We start from the raw sequence: 15,138 nt of genomic DNA on the forward strand, positions 1-15,138 counted from the left end.
GCTTATCTTCACTTTTTCAAGAGAGTGTTTATATGTGGAGAGCAGACCCCAAGCATCTATTTTGCAAGTCTAACCCTTTTAAAAAAAAAATAGCTCTTAGAGGACTTTGGAATGAACCAAAAATCATTACAGAATTTTAATTCCACAGTATTCATACACAACACTCTTCTACTCATTTAAAATGCAATTGTAGTTTTGGTAGTTAGTGCAGTTTAGTATTGTGTACTGCTATATAGCATGTTCATAAACCATTAACACTAAAATACCTGACAAAGTATTTCTTCAGGCATTTCCCAAGTAGATACACCCATTCTCCCATCTGCAGCACTGGTGTACCTGTTCAATGCATCCATATCAAAGCATGATATGGATTAGCTACATTGAACTCTAAACCTTGTGTACAGGACGCCAAGGTTGGGTCCTGGACAGTCGCTATATATCTCCTGTGTTTGGGTTGTGGTCTCTTTAAGGGAAGTTGGGAAATGTTCAGGGGGTCACCCAAGACGGGTGAGAAATTCCTGGAAATAGCTAAAATCAGGAGGACTGAATCGCAGTTCTCTCTGTGTTGAATAGAGCGATATTTGGGACCCGGAATTTGGGGGGCTCTGTAGTGATATTCGGGTGGGAAAGAGCCCCCACCCCTGACCATAAGGGATTCCAGCACACACAGGGTTAAGACCCATGAGAAGCAGTCCTTAAGAGACAGGAAGCAGCAATAGGTGAGTGTGGGGGAGGAGTAGTTTGGTGGTTGCACCTGTCTGAAGGAGCTGCAAGTTTGCTGGAAGCTGCTGAGAGGTCTATTAAGGACTGTTACAAACCTTGGGGTGAAGACCCATCCACAAAACCGTATGTGCCTTTTTTCTTGCTTTATTCCTTTGTGCTGAAGAAAAGCGGACTTTATTTTGTGTTTGATTTATGCACTGCTGGAAGCCTGTTTAAGTTTGCTGAAATAAAGCCTTTTTGTTTATGTTTTAAACGGTTGTGCACTCAATCCGGTGGAGCTAGAACCCCCAAACTTTACAACTGGTGTCTCGGATGCGGGCAGAGTGCATTTTGCAGCCGCAAAAGCCGTTTAAAACCAAAAACTGACATTTAAAGAGACAGTATACCTATGGCATGTCTTGGGTGAAAACAGCTCAGGCACTGCAAACAGCAGGCATGGAGGAGGTTATTAAAGCACTGGTGCAAGCCACTGTGACCCAGCAGCAAGCCTCAGTAGAGGCAAACCGTCGCCATGAGGAAGCAATGGCTCAGCAGCAGCAAGCCCTGGCACAGGCTGTAAAGGCACAACAGGAAAGCACACGGTTGCTAGCTGCTCAGTTTACTGCCCAGCAGGAGTCCACTCAAGCACAGGTGGCTGCCCTGCAGGAGGCAGTACAGCGTTTGGCTCAGGGACGAGAGCAAGCAGTCATTGCCGATGGCAACCCAGTATCTGTGAGAGCCAGCCATTACTTGCAAAAACTGACCCCCAGTGATGATGTGGAGGCTTTTCTCACAACTTTTGAGAGGATAGCGGAGAGAGAGGGGTGGCCCCGTGACCAATGGGCTGGCATTATCTCCCCTTTCCTTACTGGTGACCCGCAAAAAGCCTACTTTGACCTTCCAACTGAGCACATCAGCGACTATGAGCGTCTGAAGGCAGAGATCTTGGCCCGCCTGGGGGTGACCACAGCTGTCCGGGCTCAGAGGGTGCACCGCTGGAGGTACAAACCTAATCGGCCACCCAGGTCCCAGATGCACGAACTGGTACAGCTGGTGAAAAAATGGCTGCAACCAGAGAAGCTGACAGGCCCGCAAATGGTGGAACGGGTAGTGATGGACTGGTACCTGCGGTCCCTACCAGATGACCTAAAGCGCTGGGTAAGCCATGGCGACCCTGCAACCGCTGACCAGCTGGTAGAGTTGGTCGAAAGATACACTGTGGTGGAAGACCTGCTCGGGCCTGCCAAGCATCGGGAACCCACACATAGGGCAACCAGGCCAGCCACAGCACCTAGGAGAGAAGCTCCGCCAGACATTGTCACCCACAAACCGGTATCTTCTTCAGCAGAACCACGGAGGTTGGTTCCTGTCCCAAGGATGGGAGACATACAGTGCTGGCGATGTCGGTCCTGGGGGCATACCCGGGCACAATGCCCACTTCAGGAGGAGCCTATGGAGTGTGGGACTGTTCGGAGAAGCTCTTTTTATGTGCAAAGAGCATGTGCCACCCATCTTGATATAGCGACCGGACAGTTTGAATGTGAACTATGGGTGAACCACCTTCCTGCCAAGGCTCTGCTGGACTCTGGTAGCATGGTAACGCTGGTACATACCAGGGTGATCGGAAGACTCGGCCCAGTAAGTAAGACTCTACGGGTAGTATGTATCCATGGGGACACCAGAGAGTACCCCCTGGTGCCAGTGACTGTTGCCTATGGTGGTACCTCTGTGACACAAGAAGTCGGGGTGGTAAGAAATTTGATACATGATGTCATAGTGGGGCGGGACTGCCCACTGTTTTTTGAACTATGGAACCAGGTACAGTGTGAACAGCCTGGACAACCAAGGGGACTGGGGACCCTCGGCCTCGAAGGAACAGAGTCTGAGGGGTCCGGGCCTGAAATCCCCACAACACAACCCCCTGATGGGGAGGTACCTGTCACTAACAATGACATTGCAGAAAATGTTAAAGTGGACGATATTGTTTCTGTTTCAGGTCACAAGACCGAGCTGACCTCTGAGGGGGGGGAAGTCTCCCCGTTATAGGTTATGCTGGGAGAGGATGATGAGGAACTCTCCCCACCACAGTCCCAGGTTGAGGAGAGTGAACGGGAAACCTCCTCAAGGCCAGTGCATCCAGACCTGGACATATCTAGGGGTGCGTTTGGCACCGCTCAATTGCAGGATCTTACCTTGGTCAATGCTAGAGAGCAGGTTTCTGTTATTGATGGGATCCCACAAATACCAGGTGCAGACCAGAGGTTTCCTCATTTTGCATTGAAAGATAACTTGGTTTATCGAGTGGCTGAAAGCCGAGGGGAAACGGTCGAGCAGTTGCTGGTTCCCCAGCCTTATAGGCGGATGCTTCTCGATCTAGCACACAATGATGCACTGGGAGGACACCTGGGGGCAGAAAAAACAGAGGCCAGGGTAACTGACCGGTTTTACTGGCCAGGGGTAAAGGCCGAGGTTAAAAGGTATTGTGCGTCCTGTCCGACTTGCCAGTTAACTGCCCCGGTGTCCCATTACAGAAACCCCCTGGTACCCTTGCCAATTATCGAGGTACCATTTGAACGAATTGCAATGGATCTCGTAGGACCCCTGGTGAAGTCAGCAAGGGGGTACCAATATATACTAGTCATCCTAGACTATGCCACTAGATATCCAGAAGCAGTCCCTTTAAGGAAAACTTCCTCTAAGGCCATTGCCAGGGAACTATTTCAAATGTTTTCCCGAACGGGGTTCCCCAAAGAAATATTGACGGACCAGGGCACCCCTTTTATGTCCAAAGTGATGGCGGACTTGTGCAAACTGTTCCAGATTAAGCAGTTGCGGACGTCCGTCTATCACCCGCAGACTGATGGCCTAGTCGAGAGGTTCAATAAAACTTTAAAATGCATGTTAAAAAGAGTGGTCCAGAAAGATGGGAAGGATTGGGATATGTTACTCCCTGCCCTGTTGTTTGCCATCCGGGAGGTTCCACAAGCATCAACGGGTTTCTCACCGTTTGAGTTAGTGTATGGGCGAAGGCCCCGGGGGTTGCTAGATCTAGTAAAGGAGACATGGGAAAGTGAGTCTTCCCCACACAAAACTGTGGTAGAGCATATCTCCCAAATGCGAGAGAGAGTGGCTAAGGTAATGCCGTTGGTGAGGGAGCATCTGCAGAAGGCTCAAGATGCCCAAAGAAGGGTGTACAACCGGTCGGCTAAAATCAGACAATTTCAAATAGGAGACCGGGTGGCCGTCCTAATACCAACGGTGGAGAGCAAGTTCTTGGCCAAGTGGCAAGGTCCGTTTGAGATAGTGGAAAAAATGGGGGAAGTGAACTACAAGGTACACCAGCCTGGGAGTAGAAAGCCATACCAGATCTACCACATAAATTTGTTGAAACCCTGGAGAGACAGAGAACAGGTGTCTGCAGTGATAGGTGTCCAGTCAGGGGACCCTGCAGGGATTGACCTAGTGCAGGTTGCTGCTACCCTGTCTAGGCCCCAAACCCAACAGGCAAAAGAATTTCTGCAAAGAAATAGGGACATGTTTTCAGGGTTACCTGGTCTCACCAATGTCATCGAGCATGACATTGTAACCGAGCCCAATGAAAAAATCCGGTTAAAGCCGTATCGTATCCCAGAAGCTCATAGGGTGGCAGTGTCTGAGGAGGTAAAAAGAATGCTTGAGCTTGGTGTCATTGAAGAGTCGCAGAGCGAGTGGTCGAGTCCAATTGTGTTGGTGCCTAAACCCAACGGCACTCTTCGCTTCTGCAATGACTTCAGAAAGCTTAATGAAATCTCCAAGTTCGATACATATCCTATGCCCCGGATAGACGAGTTAATTGAGAGGTTGGGTCCAGCCAGGTATATCACCACGCTTGACCTCACAAAAGGGTACTGGCAGATTCCCCTAACCAAGGAGGCCAGGGAGAAAACAGCCTTCTCCACCCCGGAAGGCCACTTCCAGTACAAAAGGATGCCATTTGGTCTGCACTCTGCCCCTGCCACATTCCAACGGGCCATGGATAAAACTTTACGTCCACATCAAAGATATGCTTCCGTCTACCTGGATGACATAGTCGTCTTCAGCACTGATTGGGAGTCCCATCTTCCCCGGGTTCAGGCAGTCGTAGACTCCTTGAGAAGAGCAGGGTTCACCATCAATCCAGAGAAATGTGCAATTGGGATGGAGGAAGCCAAGTACCTAGGGTACATTGTGGGTAGAGGGCTGGTTAAACCCCAAATGAATAAGGTAGAAGCCATACAGGGCTGGCCCCGTCCCCTAACCAAAAAGCAGGTCAGAGCATTTTTGGGCATAGTTGGCTACTACCGGAGGTTTGTCCCCAACTTTGCCACCATTGCTGCACCATTGACTGACTTGACCAAAGGTAGAAAGGCAGTGATGATAAAGTGGAGCGCGAATGCCGAAGAAGCTTTTCAGAAGCTTAAGGTGGCATTATGCCAACATCCGGTGCTCGTAGCTCCCGATTTCTCCAAGGATTTTGTAGTGCAGACAGATGCTTCAAGTGAAGGATTAGGAGCGGTCCTCTCTCAAGTGGTCAATGGGGAAGAACACCCCTTGGTTTTTCTGAGTAGGAAGCTAACGACAGCAGAGAGAAACTACGCTGTGGTGGAGCGAGAGTGTCTTGCCATCAAGTGGGCTTTGGACTCCCTACGGTATTTTCTCCTAGGTAGGAGGTTTCGCCTGGTGTCAGACCATGCCCCATTGACCTGGATGAGACAGAACAAGTACACCAATGCCAGGGTGACAAGGTGGTTCCTTTCTCTCCAGGAGTTTAATTTTGTGGTAGAACACAGACCCGGGAGACAGCATCAGAATGCCGATGCCCTCTCCCGAGTCCACTGTATGCTGTCGTGTGGTGCCTCCAACACCTCCGCGTTGAGGCAGAGGGGGGGGATATGTACAGGACGCCAAGGTTGGGTCCTGGACAGTCGCTATATATCTCCTGTGTTTGGGTTGTGGTCTCTTTAAGGGAAGTTGGGAAATGTTCAGGGGGTCACCCAAGACGGGTGAGAAATTCCTGGAAATAGCTAAAATCAGGAGGACTGAATCGCAGTTCTCTCTGTGTTGAATAGAGCGATATTTGGGACCCGGAATTTGGGGGGCTCTGTAGTGATATTCGGGTGGGAAAGAGCCCCCACCCCTGACCATAAGGGATTCCAGCACACACAGGGTTAAGACCCATGAGAAGCAGTCCTTAAGAGACAGGAAGCAGCAATAGGTGAGTGTGGGGGAGGAGTAGTTTGGTGGTTGCACCTGTCTGAAGGAGCTGCAAGTTTGCTGGAAGCTGCTGAGAGGTCTATTAAGGACTGTTACAAACCTTGGGGTGAAGACCCATCCACAAAACCGTATGTGCCTTTTTTCTTGCTTTATTCCTTTGTGCTGAAGAAAAGCGGACTTTATTTTGTGTTTGATTTATGCACTGCTGGAAGCCTGTTTAAGTTTGCTGAAATAAAGCCTTTTTGTTTATGTTTTAAACGGTTGTGCACTCAATCCGGTGGAGCTAGAACCCCCAAACTTTACACTTGGTATTCTCTATACGTTACTGTGCTTTCTCCATACAGCATGCATTTACTGAGCTTCCTGCTGAGCTTTAGTAACTCTGTAATAAAGGAGTTATATGGTCCCAGCATACACATTTTATTGTGAAAGCAGTAAAAGCAATTGCTATTTTGACAATTTATCATTTATCATTATAAAAATCTCCTTCCATGTTGTGAGTACTGCCTGTCTGCTGGCAATTTCTTTCTACAATGTCCCGGACTCCCTGCATGCTTTGCAGCTTCTCTTATGTTGTTTGATTTCTAAGGACTACTTATCCCATGGTACCTTGCTGCCTGCGAGCAGGGATTCCTGTACTACCTCCTGAAACTCCTCCTCTCAACAGCTCTGTAGTTTAGAAGGCAGGCTCTGTGAAATGTGTGACACAGCAGTGCCTACTTACACATCATAGTGAGTGTGTCACAGAATTTAAAGAAGTAAATGCATTGGATCTTTACAAACTTCAAGACCATTCATATTAATGAGTAGGAGGCAAGGAAACAATTGAAATACAATGTGGAAATGTATGATTTTACATTTTGAACATAGATACAATTTAACATGTACATCAAAAGAGGTTGAGAGATACTAAGTTAACAGCATTAAAATCAGGTATATTCTCTAATTCAAAGACAAAAGCATCCAGATGCTGCCTTATTGTTTGGCGATAGACATGAGGTTGGTTAAGGTCTTGATATTTCATGGAGATTTGTGTTATTTTCAGAGGAAAATACTTCCAAAGTCCAGGCAATCCTTATTCATTAAGTGTTTGATTCTTATCAGACTGGACAAATTAGCATGAATACATTTGGATAATTCAAAACAAAATTAGCATTTCACATATTGCCTGACTTACAACTCAATTCACACATTCTGGTTGTAAGCCTCATTAAAGCTTTCATTATAGTTTATCATTTCTTATCCATTAGATGCATAAAAAATATTTTTACAGGTTTTATTCCATTACAAATACACTTCTCAAATAAAAAAAGAAACACTGTTCAATCAGAGTATAGCATCAAGTCAATTAAACTCCTGGGATATTGATCTGGTCAGTTAAGTTGCAGAGGGGGTTTATAATCAGCTTCAGCTGCTTGGGTGCTAATAAATTAACAACAGGTGTACTAGATGGGCAACAATGAGACAACCTCCAAAACAGTAATGGTTTTACAGGTGGAGGTCATGGACATTTTTTTACCTACTCATTTTTTCTGACTGTTTTTCACTAGTTTTGCATTTGGCTAGGGTTCGTGTGACTACTGGTAGCATGAGGTGATACTTGGACCATATAGAGGTTACACAGGCAGTCCAAATCCTCCAGGATGGCACATCAATACGTGCCATTGCCAGAAGGTCTTCTGTATCTTGCAGTACAGTCTCAAGAGCATGAAGGAGATTTCAGGAGACAAACAGTTACTGTAGGAGAGCTGGGCAGGGCCATACAAGGTCCCTAACCCATTAGCAGGACCGGTATTTTCTCCTTTGTGCAAGGAGGAACAGGATGAGCACTGCAAGAGCCCTACAAAATTACCTCTACCAGGCCTATGGTGTGAATGTCTCTGACCAAACAATCAGAAATAGACTTCATGAGGGTGGCCTGAGAGCCCGACATCCTTTAGTGGGCCCTGTGCTCACTGCCCAGCACCGTGGAGCTTGATTGGCATTTGCCATTGAACACCAGAACTGGCAGGTCTGCCACTGGTGCCCTGTGCTTTTCACAGATGAGAGCAGGTTCACCCTGAGTACATGTGATAGGCGTAAAAGGGTCTGGAGAAGTGATGGAAAAAGTTATGCTGCCTGTAACATTGTTCAGCATGACCAGTTTGGTGGTGGGTCAGTGATGGTCTGGGGAGGCATATCCATGGCAGGATGCACAGACCTCTACAGGCTAGACAATAGCACCCTGACTGCCATTAGGTATCAGGAAGAAATCTTTAGACTCATTGTCAGGCCTTACGCTGGTGCAGTGGGTCATGGGTTCCTCCTGGTACACGACAATACCAGGCCTCATGTGGCAAGAGTATGCAGCCAGTTCCTGGAGGATGAAGGAATTGATGCTATTGAATAGCCCCCACACTTGCATGACCTAAATCCAATAGAACACCCCAGGGACATTATGTTTCGGTCCATCCAACGCCGCCAGGTTGCACCTCAGTCTGTTCAGGAGCTCAGTCATGCCCTGGTCCAGAAAATAAAAAAGTGCTGTACTCAAATAAGTGTACCTTGGAATGACATGGAGGCGCAATGACATGGAGCAAACTCAGTACAACCCGACGTGTTTTGTTCATCGGACGCATCAAGTCGTACTGAGTTTGCTCTATGTCATTGCGCCTGTTGGATACCATCTGTGATCACACTTTCTATGCCTGTACTTGAACTGCTCATAACTTCAGAGTGGATGTAAGTCTTCTACTTTTTTAATAAAGCTCTTTAAAGATTGTTTTACACTATGAGGGGATTTTTATTTTTATAGACGAGACTCGATGTGATGAAAGGGATGTTGACAGTTATCCAGAGACTACTGCCCTAACCATGTTTTTAATACCCCTATGCTTGAACGACTCTTTGCCGCTGGCAGTTGAGTCCAGTGATACTTGTAAGCCTTTTGACTCTCTTTCTTGGGTGGTGGATACACCTGTCCTGGTGGCCCTTCAATTGGAAAATGGAACCTTCCTTTAGAAGTGGTCTCTGTCCTCATCTTGTATTCCTGTCTGAACACACAATATCAGCCTGATATTCACATTTCTGTGGACTTTGTTTATATTTTGGTTTTCGTATTCTTTGTATATTTCGTACTATTCCAGAACTTAACGAGTCCCTAAAAATTAGAAACAAAGGCTTTGAAATGACAGCGCTCAATTCTTTTAGGATGCATGGGTGGATGCCATCTGGTCCAGGCGCTTTATCAACCCTTATTCTGTCTAAATATATCTGGACCATAAGCAAGGGAATCTCCAGAATATGGAGGTTTCTGGAGAACTGAGAGCACCAAGTTTAAATTCCACGGCCGCAAAAGAGACCATATAGGTGGAGTTATATTTCATAAAGGCTCAAACTAAAGAGTGCGTGGCTAGGGGTTGCCGAAAGAAGATTGCCAAGGCAGACACCTGGCTCTTGATGGTACTCAAGGCCAACTTCTGCTCAATGCCCCATTGAATAGAGGCTAAGATACGAGCCACAGAAAAGGATTGAGGATGAGCGCTAATCGACTCACACCAAGAAATGTACGCTGTCCATGTACAATGGTATATCTTGCTGGAAGATGACTTCCTCGCCTTCACCATAGTAGGAACCACTAATCCAGACAAACCTCTATCCATAAGTACCTGGCTTTAATTAGCTAAGCCATTAAAACCAGTGACTGTAAAGCAGGATAGTAGATCAGCCCTTGAGACAACTGGTCGTCTCTGAGAGGAAGCCCCCAAGGGACGTTTACAGCCACCAGGAAGATTAGAAGATCCTCACCCTTGATTCCTCACAAAAACTGTAAAAGAAGAAGCCTGAGTTAAGGATGATACTGGCCTTTGGATGTCTGCGGCATTTACCAGATTAACCCATGACCTTGCCACAAACCTCCTGTGGAGCTGAACCTGCTAAAGGAGCTGCATGTAGGACTGTGCAAACAGAACTGTCTTGAAGGTGGATATCACCAGACTCAGAACCTGTATGCAAATCAGGAGAGAGAACTGTCTGTGTGACAGCAGCCAGTGAATCACGGCCTGTGGTTCCTGAAGATTGTCCAGAGGAAGGACCACCCTGGTCAGAATTAAAATCAGAACTAGGTAATTCAATTCACTTGACAGGGATAGGGGGGTCCTTAGGTAGTTCAGACATCACCTGAACCTTAGCAGGAATTAAATCTACACAAGGAGACTTAGGACAAACTTTGCCCCCCTTTCTGGGTACCCCCAAAAGAATAATTTGGTGGATCCCCTTGAATCTCATGTAGGAGGTCCACGAGGCTGGAAACCAGCAACGATGTCCCCCACCCCAATAATGGGTGAGGGCAGACCTTCATGCTGAAGGGGTCTTGTCTGGGGGTCCAGAGAAGCTAGCTCAAGACTTACCAGACCAAGGTTGCTTGGATTCTCCCGGTGAAGATTTGAAAGATCTATTTCTCCTATTCTCAGCCCCAGAAGCACAAAATTATTTTCTATGGGCTGAGGAGGGACTGCGGCAGGAAGGTACTCTTCCCCCTCCTAATACCCTTAATGATGTCTTCCAGGGTAGCCCCAAACAGGTGATTGCCTTGAAAGGGCAGATCAATGAGAGCTTTTTTAGAGGCTTGGTCTGCAGACCAATAGTTAAGCCACAACGTGCACCTAATCACCACCGCTGAAACAGAAAGTTTTGACAGCACAGGAACTGTATCCAAAGCTGCATCAAAAATAAACTGCAGCCCATGGACCAATTGGTCTGCTAAATCACTATAGGCAGCAGAAACCTGCTCACTCCCCAGGCCCTGACACACCAGGGCTGAGGCAAAGACTGGACGCAGTCCCGAATCAGCCATAGTAAACATGCTGCGTGCCACAACCTCCACTTTTCTGTCAGCTGGGTCCGGGGAATCCTCTACTGAGATCATGGTTGCTTTATTCAATCTGGAAACAGGAGGGTCTACCATGGGTGCACTAGTCCACATTTTTTAAAAGTGATTTCTCAAAAGGGTAACGTACAGCAAAAAATTTGGGGGCCACAAAGGGTAACTTTGATTCTTCCCATCGCTTATAGGCAAACCTGTCAAAATAAGGCACATAAGGATACACCTTTGGAGTGCGAGGTGACTTATGCATACCAAACGACACATCCTCCATTTTTAAAGTCTCATGCACTGCAGTAATAAATGCTTCTACCAGCATTTTTTCTTTCACCGCTGCGACCAGGAAAGAATCATCCTCACTATCAGACGGATCAAGGGGTGTGATATTAAGCCCCCCCTGGACATGCCGTGTTCACGGCGGCATCAGGCTCAGAATCAGATGAGACAGACTGAGCATGGGAAGGCTGGGGGTGCTTCCTCCTGTCCCTTTCTCCACACGTCACTTCCACCCGGGACACTAAGGACTGCAGGACCCCTGTCAGTACAACCATAGGAAGCTGGGAATCCGAAGGACCTGCCACCTCCATGGGGGGGAATCAGTGGGGGAAATGTGATCATGAGGCTCCATAAGGAAAGGAAGACCTTCCAGTACAAAGCAATCTTTTGGCACCGCTAAAGGATTCCCCCAAAGCTCAGGGTACCTATAAGCAGAAAGAGAGATAACAGGGACCCCCAAGGATTCACCCTACCAACCGGAGGATTGCTGAGGACCCAGCAACACCATGGACATCCCTTTTCATATGTCCCGGGGACAGTAAGAGGAAACTGAGGAGGAAAAGGAAAAGGAGGAGCTTTAGCATCCCAACGAGGCTTCAGTCGTCTCCAGCGTCTCGCAGACTAAGGTAAAATGGCCACTGTGACATCATCGGTACACAAATATGGCCACCAGCTGATGACCAGCCAGACCATTGGGAAAATGGCTGCCATTACGTCATCGGACTTCTCCAACATGGCCGCTGGCAACTACAGATGCTGAAGCATGCTGCCAGGATCTTCCCTGTGCCCTCTGCAACGCTGTGCCCTCTGCAAGGGGCCCCTTAACTACACCTACACTGCAACTAGTTAGGGCATGCACCGAGGGGTCTCCTACACTGGGACCCCTTCAGACTACCAGGATGGGATGAACACTATCCCAGTACCCTTTCAGATTGGGAACAGCGGGGGAGACCCCAGGAGTCTACGCTGCATCCTCTGCACTGAGACCCCCACCAGACTCCAAGTCCAAACAGGGGGGAAAGGGAGTGGGGAAGCCCAGCTCACTGAGGGATTTCAGGATGGGAGGAGGGAACTTGCAGGCAGGTCTGACTGTCCCTGGAGGTAACCCACTTCCACCCCAAAGAACCACCAAAAGGAGAGAGAGGGGGCTGTACTAACCTTTCCATGGTGCAGGTAACGCTCCAGACAGAACTCCTCCTCACCGAAGTAGGGGAGTTTTCAGCCAATGGATTGCTGTGACTCAGACCCACGCCTGGTCGGATGCGACCCTGGAAGACGTTTAACAACTTAGGGACCAAGCCTATTTCTGACACATATTGTTTACAAGGTAAAATCTGTATTTTTTGCTAGAAAATTACCTCGAACCCCCAAACATTAACGCAATTTTTTTTTTTTTAAAACATACACTTCATTGAATTAAAGAAAAATGAAACAGTAAAGTTAGCCTATTTTTTTTTTTTGTATATTGTGAAAGAATATGTCATGCCGAGTAAATATATACCTAATATGTTACGGTTTAAAATTTCGCACACTCGTGGAATCATGACAAACTACGGTACTTAAAAATCTCCATAGGCACACTTTAAAAATTTTTAACAGTTACCAGTTTAGAGTTACAGAGGATGCATTTTTCTAGAATTACTGTTCTTACTCTGACGATTGCGGCAATACCTCACATGTTTGATCTGAACACCGTTTACATTTGCGGGTTCGATTTACATTTGCGTTTTCTTTGGTGCGCGTGCTCATGGGGACGGGGGGCTTTAAATTTTTTTTACCTATCTATTTAAATTACATTTTTATTTTTTATTAAAAAGTCTGATCACTTTTATTGCTGTCACAAGGAATGTAAACATCCCTTGTGACAGTAATAGGCAGTGACAGGTACTCTTTATGGAGGGATCTGGGGTCTAAAAGACTGCAGACCCCTCCACTACATTTCAAAGTATTCAAAACACCCAAATCTGCATTTTTAAAAACTGACAGTTTTTTTAAATCGGTGCCGTTGGCAGTCGAGTAAACCAGAAGAGGCGTTGTGACATCACTTCCTGGTTACATGATCAGAGACCCGAACTAAGTCAAATTCCGGCTTAGTTTGGGACTCTAACCAGCCAGCAGACATGCTGCCCGGTTGCTCGGGTCTCCCGGTGGGACAGGAGACCCAGTGCAGAGCAGCAGAAGGTGGCGGGAGGTGGAGGAGTACGTCCCCTCCCGCTCCCTGGGATAATGGCCGAGCAAACCAAAAAAATAGTACCGGGATGATGCCTCTAGCTGCATCCATCATCCGGGTACAATCACAGGTACATCAGATTGCGGAAAGTGGTTAATTTGCTGGCCAGCCTCTGTACGTGAGGCAATGTCGCAGCCAACCTAGCGCTTAGCTGCGGTCTGCACACGCTCGCTGGCTGGGGGGACCACTGGATCTAGATTATCCAGCCCATCACCCAGGCCAGCAGTTGATTGTAGATCTCCCAAAGGAAAAAACAAAAAAAGTAAGGAAGGAGAAAAAAAATGCTAGGACCAGAGATCTCAGCCAGTGCGTTTCGTACAGGGTGCAAGGTTCAGGGGTGCATTTTGTACAGGGTGCAAGCTTCAGAAGTGTGTTTCGTACAGGGTGCAAGGTTCAGGAGTGCGTTTTTGTACAGGGTGCAAGGTTCAGAAGTGCGCTGTACAGAGTGCAAGGTTCAGGAGTGCATTTCATACAGAGTGCAAGGTTCAGGAGTGCGTCATGCAGGGTGCAAGGTTCAGGAGTGCATTTCATACAGAGTGCAAGGTTCAGAAGTGCGTTGTACAGAGTGCAGGTTCAGGAATGCGTTGTACAGGGTGCAAGGTTCAGGAATAGAGTTGAGCGGACACCTGGATGTCCGTGTTCGGCGGGTTCGGCCGAACTTGAAAAAAAAGTCCGGGTCCGTGTCCCGGACTTTTGCCGAACTTTTCCCGGACACCGAACCCCATTGAAGTCAATGGGGACCCGAACTTTCAGGCACTAAAATGGCTCTAAAACACCAATGGAAAGGGCTAGAGTGCTGCAAATGGCAGCAAAATGTAGTTAAGAGCATGGCAAGTGCTTTGCAAACAAATGTGAATAGGGAAATAACTTAAAACAACCCCAGAAAAATAAAACAATGTTCTTCATCTCTGAAGGACGAGGCCCATATGGAGTAGGAGGGAGGTTGAGGTGGTGGTGGATGTGGCGGTGTCATAGGCGTGCGCACAGGGTGTGCCGGGTGTACCTGGGCACACCGTAATCACCTAGCGCACATTAGCATTATCGCTCTGTTTGCCAGTGAGGAGATGGGAATGATCTCCCTCGGACCTGCTCTGCTCTATTTCACTTTGCCAGCAGGGAGAGTAATGTATCGGGGCATGTACATGTAGGCAAACACATGCATGTGTATTTAAACTTTGGGATGCACACCCTAATGCAATAGGCTGCGCACACCTATGGGCGGTGTAGGTGGAAGCGGCGGTGGAGGAGGACCAGGGCCGGATTAAGAGCATCATGGGCTTGGTGCTGAGGATTTTGAAGGGCCTTAAGGGCCGTGCCTTGGCATGCACCCAGAGGAGGAAGGGTGCAGCCATGCATGCCTAATTCAACATGGGATGCTGTCTCTGAAGCCCATAAACACATCCATGCATCGGCAACTGTCCCTCCTTGTCCGGCCTTCGTGCTGTGTGGGGAGGTTCTGAGGGAGCTGCCTGGGGAAGCGAGCATAGAAGCCAGACTTCTGTGTTTACAAGTGACAGAAGAGCGGTAACAGTGAATATGGCCAACCCGGGGCCTATATTAAGGTAGGGGCCTGGAGCTGCAGCTCCAATAGCCCCTACATTAATCTGGCCCTGAGGAGGAGGACGAGGTAGCCAACACTGCTTCTTTTCACAAATTTTAAATGAGGGTACACCCCAAAAGAGTGAGAAAGAGCAAAAATGGAACAATGGGTGGGTAAGGTCGGTATCCATTGCTATTCTGCACAAGGTACGGAAAAGTCCCATGGGATCCATGCCTGGTTCATTTTAATGAACGTGAGCTTGTCCACATTGTCTCTGGACAGGCGGCTGCGCTTGTC

This window comes from Pelophylax lessonae (assembly GCF_965119305.1).
Source record: "Pelophylax lessonae genome assembly, chromosome: 1".
Taxonomy (NCBI): domain Eukaryota; kingdom Metazoa; phylum Chordata; class Amphibia; order Anura; family Ranidae; genus Pelophylax; species Pelophylax lessonae.